Below are 12,347 nucleotides of genomic sequence, written 5' to 3' on the forward strand. Positions count from 1 at the left end.
GGACCAGGAGTAGTTTGGTGATTTTTGGAGTTGCCTAGGTATTTTATTTAATTCAACAAAGTCGCAGTTATATTAAATAAAAACAGAAAATAAAGAAAGGGGAAGACTTACCTGTGCGGCCCAGCCCAGCCGGCCCAGCACTGTGCTGGCCCGTGCCAGCCAGCTGCTTCCCCTCGCCAGAGCAGGCAGGGAGGTGAGCATGGCACGCCCGAGCTCGCCACGCACCACCCAGCCTCTCTGCATCGCCCTGGTCGCCGTTGCGCCGCGTGGATCGTCTTCTGGTCGTCGCCCCGACCTCGCCGACACCCCATTCACTCTCCCCCGGCTCTCCCTCACTCTCTCTCTCTCACGGCCGAAGCTCACCGTCGCCGCCGTTCGCCTTAGCCACCGTCTCCGACCACCCCTCGCTTCCCCGACCAGCTCAGAAGCTCCGCCTCGACTCCTTCTTCCTCCCCACCGCTCCACGGGTCCCCGGAAGCCCTGCATCGCCGCCACGTCGCCGTTCCCCTCTTCGGACTCCGACCACCGTCGCCGTCAAATTCGTCGTCTCCGACGCGTCCCCGAGCCCGCTTCGACGCCCACTGCAACCGCGGTGAGCTACGCCACCATTTCCCCCTTCTCCCCTGCTCTCTCCCGACCCCTAGGCCCTAGCCCCACCGCGGCCGAAAGCTTCACGCCGCCGGCGATGTCGCCGTCGTGGCCATGATCGCCGTAGCGCCCAACAGAGCACGCCATCGTGCTCCACATCTCACTAGGAGCACGTAGCACGCTCCAACACCCCCCCTAACACCCTGCAACACCGTTCCCGTGCACGACCGAACCCCGGCCGCCGCAGCCGAGCTCGCCGCCGTCGACTCCGGCCACCCCGACCCCAACGGACTCCGCCAAGAGCCGCGGGTCGTCCTCAGCTTCACTCCGGTGGCCTCCGCGGTTCATTTGGTGGCCAAAACGACCAAAACCACTATCGCCGCCGCACTGATGGTCGCCGCCGGCCAGAACTCCGGCGAGCTGACATGGCCTAGTTAATTAGCCACTAAACCACCACCTACTGACGCTGACAAGTGGGCCCCAGGGCTTAGTCAAAGCTAACCAGCCCGGGTCAACACGGGATTAGCCCCTGTGTCACTGACGTGTGGACCCCACACGTCAGGTTTGACCCGAGCCAGCCCTGTTGACCTGCTGATGTCACTGTGACGTCAGGCTGACGCAGTAAATGATATTTCTGGATTTAAATTAAATCAGGAAATTCCAGAATATTGATTAAACTTCAAAAATTCATAACTTTTATTCTGTAACTCCAAATTGGACAAATTATATATGAAAAATGATCAGAAAAATCCAATCTATCCATCTGTACTATTTTCATGCATGATCCAACAAGTTAAATGGATGTTTTAATCAGAACAAGGAAAAGCACTTTAAAAGGCCATATTTGAAATTGAAATTTGAATCTTTGATTCAAATTTGTTCAAACCCTTCTGGCTTTAGTTGCATTAGCCCAACACACTCATATTGCCATGTTTCATGCATGCATCATATTGTTGCACATTGTTTGGTGATGCCTGTGTATCGTTATCCTTTACGACAGGATCTGTCCCCGAGGAGTACCGTGACTACCCTAACGAAGAACCGTATCCGTGCATCGAACCATCAGGCAAGCAACCAACCATTTGATCATATCGATACAATCCCATGTTCTCGCTCCTGCTCTCTTTTACTGCATTAAGACAACGCGATTCAAACTGCTGTGTGCTACGGTAGTTGAACCCATTTCCTCCGCATGACCTTTCATTGCCACAGTAACTAGATGAAACCCACTAGCATGTGTAGGAGTTGATTGAGCCATATGTATGTGTTGTTCCTACCTTGCTATGCCTGCTATGCTTAGAGTCGTGTCAGGTCTGGTTCATCTGGGTGATGGGCTAGAGTGAAATGATTATGTCGGTAATGAGAGTGGTGTGGTGAACACGATTTGGTAAAGGTATCGATGAGAGGCCATGTAGGAGTACATGGTGGGTTGTTTCATTGAAGCCGACCTTAAGCACTGAGATCTGTATGTGTGATTTAAGAATCAGCTACTACCATGCATTGGGCCCGAAACCAATGGACCCTCTCGACTTCTTATTCACCCTAGTTCTTCGTCCAGGAGTTGCAAGTAGTTTCTGGTGTTTGTAGCCTACTGGAGGCCGTGGACAGCGCTGACCGTAGGGGTGGGCTGTGATGCGGTAGGTACGTGGCCGGGTGTACCGAATACCCGTTAGGTATCTCGGGAACCCTGTTCACATCGTTCGGGGCCGTATGGGAAACCTCGGCCGGACTCCCTGCGGATGGAACCTGAATAGGCGATAAACCTGGACTGGAGGCTTAGGTGATTAGGTAGGTCGTGGCCGACACCCACGTTGGGCTTCCGCTTGAAGGTTGCCGAGTACATGTCGTGTAAACGACGGTAAGTGGTGAGAGCGTGTATGAAGAAGTACCCCCTGCAGGGTTAACATGATCTATTCGAATAGCCGCGTCCGCGGTAAAGGACTACTTGGTTGCCTATACAGTTCATAGACAAGTAAATGGAAACTACTAAAAGCCTCAAGATAAGTGTGAGTGCCGAGGATGGCTCCTCCGTAGGAGGATGGAGGTGGATCCTCGGTAGTGTATTGAAGTGGTGAATAGTGGACTCGTGTGCGCAAAACTATTTCCAGTTGAAGTATCGTAGGATAGCCTAGCCAAGAGTCAAAGCTGGCTTGCTGCAATAACTCCACCAACCCTTCTTGATACTATGCATGTATGTAGGATCTGATGTAAGTCTTGCTGAGTACCTTTGTACTCATGTTGCTATAATCTACATTTTTACAGAAGACGCTGCAACCCCTTCTGATGGGTTCTATGTAGACGTTGACATCAACGAGTAGGCTAAAGACCCAGGTGGTGACCCTGAGCTTGTGAAGGACCACATAGTATAGCCAGAGACTTTCCAAGCCTCTTTTATTTTACTAGTTGTCTGTACTCAGACAAGTTACTTCCGCTGCTGGCTTGTATGATTGTATGACTTGTATGTTGGGTCGTGAGACCCGTACCTTTGTGTGTATGTTATGTATGGCTCACTGAGCCTTAAATAAAGTACTTGTGTCGTAGAGTCATGTTGTGATGCTTCATTGTATTTGCACATATCGAGCTTATTGTGTGTATGACTGAAATGCTTGGTATGTGTGGGATCTGACTATCTAGTTGTTTATCTTTAGTAGCCTCTCTTACCGGGAAATGTCTCCTAGTGTTACCGCTGAGCCATGGTAGCTTGCTACTGCTCTGGAACACTTAGGCTGGCCGGCATGTGTCCTTCTTCGTTCCTGTGTCTGTCCCTTCGGGGAAATGTCACGCTTTGAGTACCGGAGTCCTGTTAGCCCGCTACAGCCCGGTTTACCGGAGTCCTGCTAGCCCAATGCTACAGCCCGGACCCACTTGCTGATGACCGACACGTTCGAAGCTGGGTCATGGATGCCTGTCCCTGTAAGTCTGTGCCACTTTGGGTTTACGACTAGTCATGTCAGCCCGGGCTCTTTATCATATGGATGCTAGCGACACTTTCATATACGCGAGCCAAAAGGCGCAAACGGTCCCGGGAAAAGGTAAGACGACACCCGTGGGGATACCGTGCGTGAGGCCGCAAAGTGATATGAGGTGTTACCAGCTAGATCGATGTGACATCGAGTCGGGGTCCTGACAGCGTTGGCATCAGAGCAGGACTGCCTGTAGGTTCTCCAAGCCAAACTGGTCGATGTTGAGTCTAGAAATTCTTTAGTTATATGTAGGGGAATTGTTTGTGGGTTGGAACGTAAGGCTCTTTTTACTCCTTATACCTTATGACTTTCTGATCTGAGTCAGTCCATTCTTCCACCGGGGGTTAAGGAATTAGGATCTACTCTCTCTATCAGGATCACGTGTTACTAATCAGTAGTACCTTATACGTTTGATGGTTACAAGCCTAGTTCAGTTCTACTACCACATTATGTTGTTAGAATGGTTCCAGAACTTTGATATGATGATGTTGGGTGTGTACGAAATCCTTTGTCAAAAGTCTCAATATCCTTTTTGAGCATTTACAGCTGTTATGCTGCCGAAATTTTGCTAGAAATTCTAATGCCTTGCATTATGATTATGCTTTCAGATGGCCACTCGCGACCTCAATCAAGTGGTTCGCCTAACTCGATGCCTAGATGTACCCGGCCATACTGCTAAGTTGGTCAGGGTAATGACTGAGGCTGGATACCGCTGGTATCCTGAGTTCACGGTCGAAGAGCAATTCCGAGATTTTAATCAAAGCCAGTATCTCTGCACTGTCAGGATATTTCCATCTTATCCTGGATCCACTGAGCCTCTTCACTGCTCCTATGGACTCGGGGTTACTATCGAGATGGCTGTGCAGGATGCCGCCTACTCTATGATGACCATTATGCGAGTCAGATCTGGTTTATTTCGGGACTCTGACTTCCGGTATATGCCAGGATCACTTCCGGGAGCACAAGGATATCTCCAAGCTATTTATGCTGACTCCACTCAGGAGGATTCACGGACTCGCACCACTGCTGAGATGCTCGAGGATAAGGACCGTGAAAATCGGGCCTTAAGGTTAGAGCTCTTCAATACCCGTGCTGATCACTGGGCCACTTTGACTCGGTTCGCACCGGCGGTGCAAGCTGGATATTCGGATATGCGCGATCTCTATCCTGTGAGATCTGCTCTGCCAGACGTGATGGTTTGGCGTGATGTAGGAGGCATCACCCCACCTCGCGGTCCCCGCAGGCCACCGTTTGTTGGTCCAAGGCCTCATCCTAGCCCCTATGGTCCACAAGCTCCGCGAGATCGTCTGTTTCCGGATGAACATGTTGAGCTTCCAGGCTATGGAGGTGACTTTTATGAGGACTACTACGGATCGGTCTGAGTTAGGGGTAGCATCACTAGTTCGCACTAGTTGTGTCATCTATCGTTCCGCGTGACTCGTGGGATATGTCCTAGTTTGTACTCTTTCCGGAGGTGTAGAAAATAATGTATAGGAGCTTGGAATGCCTCTGACGAGATGTAATCCTTTTCTCACCATAATAGTACTTTGTTTGGTCTTGTACTAAACCTTGTATGGTGTGCATGACGATGGAATAAAGAAGCAGTTTCTGTATCTACCATGTCATACGGATGATCATCTTGCATTTCGAGTTATTCCTTACCTTATGTATCCTATGTCGGAATTTTACCATCCTGACTAAATCATTGTCTTGTCTACCTAGGATGGTCAACACGCGCGCTAATCCTGCTTCCCAAGAGCAGGCCGAAGGCAGTGAAGCCAGGAATGAAAATCTGCCTCATCCTCCTTCACTAGCCGAGGTGATGATGGAAGCTGAGAGAAACAAGCGGGAGACAAACCGTTTGTTGGAGCGTATAGAACAGAATACAGCACACCATCAGAGGGCTAACGTGGTATCACTCAGTGATTTTATCAAATTGCATCCACCCACGTTCCACCACTCCGTCGAGCCTCTCGACGCTGATGACTGGCTTCGCAGTATCTCTCACAAGCTGTGTTCCGCGTTGGTAGCGGAGGCTGACAAGGTCACCTTCGCCGCATATCATCTTGAAGGCCCCGCCAGTCTATGGTGGGAGAATTATGGAGCCATGCGCCCAGCGGGCCATGTCACCACTTGGGCTGAGTTCAGTGAGGCTTTCCGTGAACATCACATTCCGGAGGGTCTCATGGACCGTAAACGTGAAGAATTTTGCAGTTTCACCCAAGGCCGACTTTCTGTGGATGCCTATAGCAGAGAGTTTGGTAATCTCGCACGATATGCAACTGAGGAAGTTTCTACTGACGCCAAGAAGCAAGCAAGGTTCCGAAAGGGCCTTAGCCCTGAGCTTCGCCGCGACCTCCGTCTGCATGAGTGCACATCTTTTTCGAAACTTGTCAACAAAGCCATCAGTGCTGAAACTGGTCAGACTGATTATGATGCAACACGCAAGCATGGACATGATATGGGTTCCTCATCCGGTGCTGGTCCTCAGAAACGCCGCGTGTGGGTACCCAATACCGCCCTGCCACCCAGGTTCACACCGAGGCCATCTTTCCAGGCGCCTCGCCCTGTTCAACAGTCTGCACCGGCCAAGCCCTATGGGGGTCCATCCAATAATGCTCCTCCACGTACCAGTTCCGTGACTTGTTTCAAGTGTGGGGAATCTGGTCATTATATGCGCGAGTGTCCCCAGACCAACCCCAATCAATCTGCTAAAGCTGTTGGCCGTGGCAAGCCGACAGGGAAGGTGTTCCATGCCAAACCGGTCACCGCTTCACGTGGCCATGTCAACTGTATCTCTGCCGAAGAAGCTCAAGAGGACCCCAACGTCGTTCTCGGTACGCTTCTTGTTAATTGCCACCCGGCATCCGTTCTTTTCGATACAGGAGCCTCTCATTCTTTTATATCTGAAAGTTATGCCCGTTTGCATAACGTTGCATTCTGTGACTTGCCATCCACTATGGAAATCTCTACCCCTGGGTCTAGATGGCAGACCTCTAGGGTAAGTTATGGAAATGAGATCCAAGTCGACAGATTTGTTTTCCTTGCATCCTTGATAGCCCTTAAATCTTCGGATATTAATATCATTTTGGGTATGGACTGGATGTCAGCTCATCAAGCCAAAATTGATTGCTTCTCTAGGACTGTTCAACTCACCCATCCTTCGGGGAAGATAGTCAATGTCTTGACCCGAATAGCCAAGCGATAATTATATTCTCTTAACGCCAGCCCTTTGCCAGACCTTGAGGACGTTCCGGTAGTCCGTGACTTCCCGGATGTCTTTCCAGAGGAATTGCCAGGTGTTCCACCTGACAGGGATGTTGAGTTCGTAATAGATCTCATTCCAGGAACCGTTCCGATTGCTAGAAGACCCTATAAGATGGCACCCCTAGAACTAGCCGAGCTTAAGAAACAACTCGATGAATCCTTGAAAAAGGGTTTCATCCGCCCTAGTTCATCTCCGTGGGCTTGCCCCGTCCTATTCGTTAAGAAAAAGGATGGTACGGACCGGATGGTTGTAGATTACCGACCTGTCAATTTGGTCACAATCAAGAACAAATATCCACTTCCCAGGATCAACGACCTGTATGATCAGCTCGCTGGATCCTCAGTCTTCTCCAAGATGGATTTGAGGTTGGGCTACCATCAAATCAAAATCAGAAACGGGGACATTCCTAAAACGACCTTTGTTACTCGCTATGGCCAATACGAGTACACCGTTATGTCCTTCGGATTAACCAACGCTCCAGCCACCTTTTCTCGGTTAATGAACTCAATCTTCATGGAGTATTTGGATAAATTCGTCGTGGTTTATCTCGATGATATACTCATCTACTCCAAGAACGAGGAAGAACATGCCGAACATCTAAGGCTAGTGTTGAAGAAACTTCGAGAGCATCGCCTTTATGCCAAATTCTCTAAATGTGAATTCTGGTTGTCAGAAGTGACCTATCTGGGTCATGTAATATCTGGTAAAGGTATTGCTGTTAACCCTGAGCGAGTTCAAGCCGTCCTTGATTGGACTCCGCCCGAATCAGTCAAGCAAGTTCGGAGTTTTCTAGGCTTAGCGAGCTATTGCCGTCGCTTTGTCGAGAACTTCTCCAAGGTTGCTAAACCTCTAACTGAACTCCTCAAGAAAGATAAGAAGTTCGAATGGACTCCACAATGTGAGCACAGCTTTGAGGAACTGAAAAGACGCCTGACCTCTGCTCCCGTACTGGTATCGCCAGACTTCTCCAAGGACTTTGTTATCTACTGCGACGCCTCGCGACAAGGACTAGGTTGCATTCTCATGCAAGATCGACACGTAATTGCTTACGCTTCACGGCAATTGCACCCACATGAGGAGAATTATCCCACTCATGACCTAGAGCTTGCAGCCGTAGTCTATGCACTTAAGACCTGGCGACATTATCTCCTCGGTAATCGTTGCGAAATATTCACTGATCACCAAAGTCTGAAGTATATTTTCACCCAACCGGATTTGAATCTCAGGCAGAGACGTTGGGTTGAATTGATCACAGACTTCGACTTAGGGATAACCTATACCCCAGGGAAAGCCAACGTCATGGCTGATGCGCTAAGTCGTAAATCTTATTGTAACAACCTGATGTTACAACAAAGTCAACCGCTTCTCCATGAGGAATTTCGGAAGCTTAACCTTCACATTGTACCTCAAGGTTTTCTCTCCACCTTGGTGGCAAAACCTACCCTTACGGATCAAATTATCAACGCACAGAAGGTAGATCCGGGAATCTCCCGCATCAAGAGAAACATTCAAAAAGGAATTGCGAATTGTTTCTCCGTTAATGATCAAGGAGTCGTATACTTCGGGAATCGACTAGTAGTTCCCAAAGTGCGCAACCTAAGGCGATTAATCCTTAAGGAAGCTCATGAATCTCCTCTCACTATTCATCCCGGTAGTACTAAGATGTATCAGGACCTACGCCAGAGGTTCTGGTGGACTAGGATGAAGAGAGAAATCGCTCAGTATATTGCTAATTGCGACGTCTGTCGTCGTGTAAAAGCAGAGCATCAACGGCCTGCTGGCACCCTTCAACCATTAGCTATTCCTGAATGGAAATGGGATAAAATTGGTATGGATTTCATTACCGGTTTTCCCAGGACCAAAAGAGGGAATAATGCTATTTTCGTTGTGGTCGATCGTCTTTCCAAAGTAGCTCATTTCTTACTTGTTCCTGAGAGTATAACCGCTAGTCAGCTGGCAGACTTATACATCTCCCGAATAGTGTCTCTTCATGGTGTCCCTTTGGAAATCAATTCGGATCGAGGAAGTCTTTTCACCTCTCGATTTTGGGAAAGTTTCCAAAATGCTATGGGAACCCGTCTCTCCTTTAGCACCGCTTTCCATCCTCAGTCAAGTGGTCAAGTGGAACGCGTCAATCAGATTCTAGAAGACATGCTTTGAGCCTCTGTTATCTCGTTCGGAATGGACTGGGAGAAGTGCCTTCCATTTGCCGAATTCGCTTACAACAACAGCTATCAATCCAGCTTGGGTAAAGCCCCTTTTGAAGTCCTCTATGGACGGCGATGTCGAACACCCCTTAACTGGTCAGAGACCGGGGAAAGACAATTCTTTGGCCCGGATATGATTCAGGAAGCAGAAGAACAAGTTCGTATCGTTCGTGAAAAGTTGAAAACAGCCCAATCTCGTCAAAAGAGTCAATATGACCGAAAACATAAGGCTATGACTTTCGAGGTTGACGAGAAGGCTTATCTTCGGGTCACCCCTCTGAAGGGAACCCATCGTTTCGGTATCAAAGGCAAATTGGCTCCTCGTTACATTGGACCTTTTCGCATTCTTGCCAAACGAGGAGAAGTTGCCTACCAATTGGAACTACCTCCGCACCTCTCCAGAGTTCACGATGTCTTCCACATTTCTCAACTCAGGCGTTGCTTCTCGGATCCTATCCGTGAAGTGGACCACGAAACGCTTGATCTCCAAGATAATCTTACCTATTGAGAGTACCCCATTCGTATCCTCGATCAAGCCGAATGTACCACGCGACGTCATAATATCAAGTTTCTCAAGGTTCAATGGTCGCACCATTCTGAAGATGAAGCAACCTGGGAAAGGGAGGATCGTCTTCGACTTGAATATCCCGCCTTCTTCCCGGAGGAACCCAAATCTCGGGACGAGATTCTTTTGAGTGGGGGTGAGTTGTCACACCCTAGCTAGTTATGCATTAGAGTGTTGCATCATGTTTACTCATTCATCAGAAACTTGAAATGGGGATGACAGAACCCCCAGTCCCCTCTGAAACCAACTAGGGTTTACTAAAATAATTTTTCAATGAACCTGAAATGCCCTTCTAAAATGCCCATCATTTTTGCCTTGGTTCAGAACCTCTGCCAAAAGTGGTGCACATTTTCCTAGGCCATCCTAGGGTTTTGAATTAAATCATAACTATTTGAATTTGGGCATTTAAAATTATATAAAATATTTAAATGCTCAAATATCTCCAAACTAAAATGTTTCATGTTGGAAATAATCCAACTATGGACCAGGAGTAGTTTGGTGATTTTTGGAGTTGCCTAGGTATTTTATTTAATTCAACAAAGTTGCAGTTATATTAAATAAAAACAGAAAACAGAAATAAAGAAAGGGGAAGACTTACCTGTGCGGCCCAGCCCAGCCGGCCCAGCACTGTGCTGGCCCGCGCCAGCCAGCTGCTTCCCCTCGCCAGAGCAGGCAGGGAGGTGAGCATGGCGCGCCCGAGCTCGCCACGCACCACCCAGCCTCTCTGCATCGCCCTGGTCGCCGTTGCGCCGCGTGGATCGTCTTCTGGTCGTCGCCCCGACCTCGCCGACACCCCATTCACTCTCCCCGGCTCTCTCCTTCCTCTCCCTCACTCTCTCTCTCTCACGGCCGAAGCTCACCGTCGCCGCCGTTCGCCTTAGCCACCGTCTCCGACCACCCCTCGCTTCCCCGACCAGCTCAGAAGCTCCGCCTTGACTCCTTCCTCCTCCCCACCGCTCCACGGGTCCCCGGAAGCCCTGCATCGCCGCCACGTCGCCGTTCCCCTCTTCGGACTCCGACCACCGTCGCCGTCAAATTCGTCGTCTCCGACGCGTCCCCGAGCCCGCTTCGACGCCCACTGCAACCGCGGTGAGCTACGCCACCGTTTCCCCCTTCTCCCCTGCTCTCTCCCGACCCCTAGGCCCTAGCCCCACCGCGGCCGAAAGCTTCACGCCGCCGGCGATGTCGCCGTCGTGGCCACGATCGCCGTAGCGCCCAACCGAGCACGCCATCGTGCTCCACATCTCACTAGGAGCACGTAGCACGCTCCAACACCCCCCCTACCACCCTGCAACACCGTTCCCGTGCACGACCGAACCCCGGCCGCCGCAGCCGAGCTCGCCGCCGTCGACTCCGGCCACCCCGACCCCAACGGACTCCGCCAAGAGCCGCGGGTCGTCCTCAGCTTCACTCCGGTGGCCTCCGCGGTTCATTTGGTGGCCGAAACGACCAAAACCACTATCGCCGCCGCACTGATGGTCGCCGCCGGCCAGAACTCCGGCGAGCTGACATGGCCTAGTTAATTAGCCACTAAACCACCACCTACTGACGCTGACAAGTGGGCCCCAGGGCTTAGTCAAAGCTAACCAGCCCGGGTCAACACGGGATTAGCCCCTGTGTCACTGACGTGTGGACCCCACACGTCAGGTTTGACCCGAGCCAGCCCTGTTGACCTGCTGATGTCACTGTGACGTCAGGCTGACGCAGTAAATGATATTTCTGGATTTAAATTAAATCAGGAAATTCCAGAATATTAATTAAACTTCAAAAATTCATAACTTTTATTTTGTAACTCCAAATTGGACAATTTATATATGAAAAATGATCAGAAAAATCCAATCTATCCATCTGTACTATTTTCATGCATGATCCAACAAGTTAAATGGATGTCTTAATCAGAACAAGGAAAAGCACTTTAAAAGGCCATATTTGAAATTGAAATTTGAATCTTTGACTCAAATTTGTTCAAACCCTTCTGGCTTTAGTTGCATTAGCCCAACACACTCATATTGCCATGTTTCATGCATGCATCATATTGTTGCACATTGTTTGGTGATGCCTGTGTATCGTTATCCTTTACGACAGGATCTGTCCCCGAGGAGTACCGTGACTACCCTAACGAAGAACCGTATCCGTGCATCGAACCATCAGGCAAGCAACCAACCATTTGATCATATCGATACAATCCCATGTTCTCGCTCCTGCTCTCTTTTACTGCATTAAGACAACGCGATTCAAACTGCTGTGTGCTACGGTAGTTGAACCCATTTCCTCTGCATGACCTGTCATTGCCACAGTAACTAGATGAAACCCACTAGCATGTGTAGGAGTTGATTGAGCCATATGTTTGTGTTGTTCCTACCTTGCTATGCCTGCTATGCTTAGAGTCGTGTCAGGTCTGGTTCATCTGGGTGATGGGCTAGAGTGAAATGATTATGTCGGTAATGAGAGTGGTGTGGTGAACACGATTTGGTAAAGGTATCGATGAGAGGCCATGTAGGAGTACATGGTGGGTTGTTTCATTGAAGCCGACCTTAAGCACTGAGATCTGTATGTGTGATTTAAGAATCAGCTACTACCATGCATTGGGCCCGAAACCAATGGACCCTCTCGACTTCTTATTCACCCTAGTTCTCCGTCCAGGAGTTGCAAGTAGTTTCTGGTGTTTGTAGCCTACTGGAGGCCGTGGACAGCGCTGACCGTAGGGGTGGGCTGTGATGCGGTAGGTACGTGGCCGGGTGTACCGAATACCCGTT

Source organism: Triticum dicoccoides, chromosome 4B (genome assembly GCF_002162155.2).
Source record: "Triticum dicoccoides isolate Atlit2015 ecotype Zavitan chromosome 4B, WEW_v2.0, whole genome shotgun sequence".
NCBI classification, from domain to species: Eukaryota; Viridiplantae; Streptophyta; class Magnoliopsida; order Poales; family Poaceae; genus Triticum; species Triticum dicoccoides.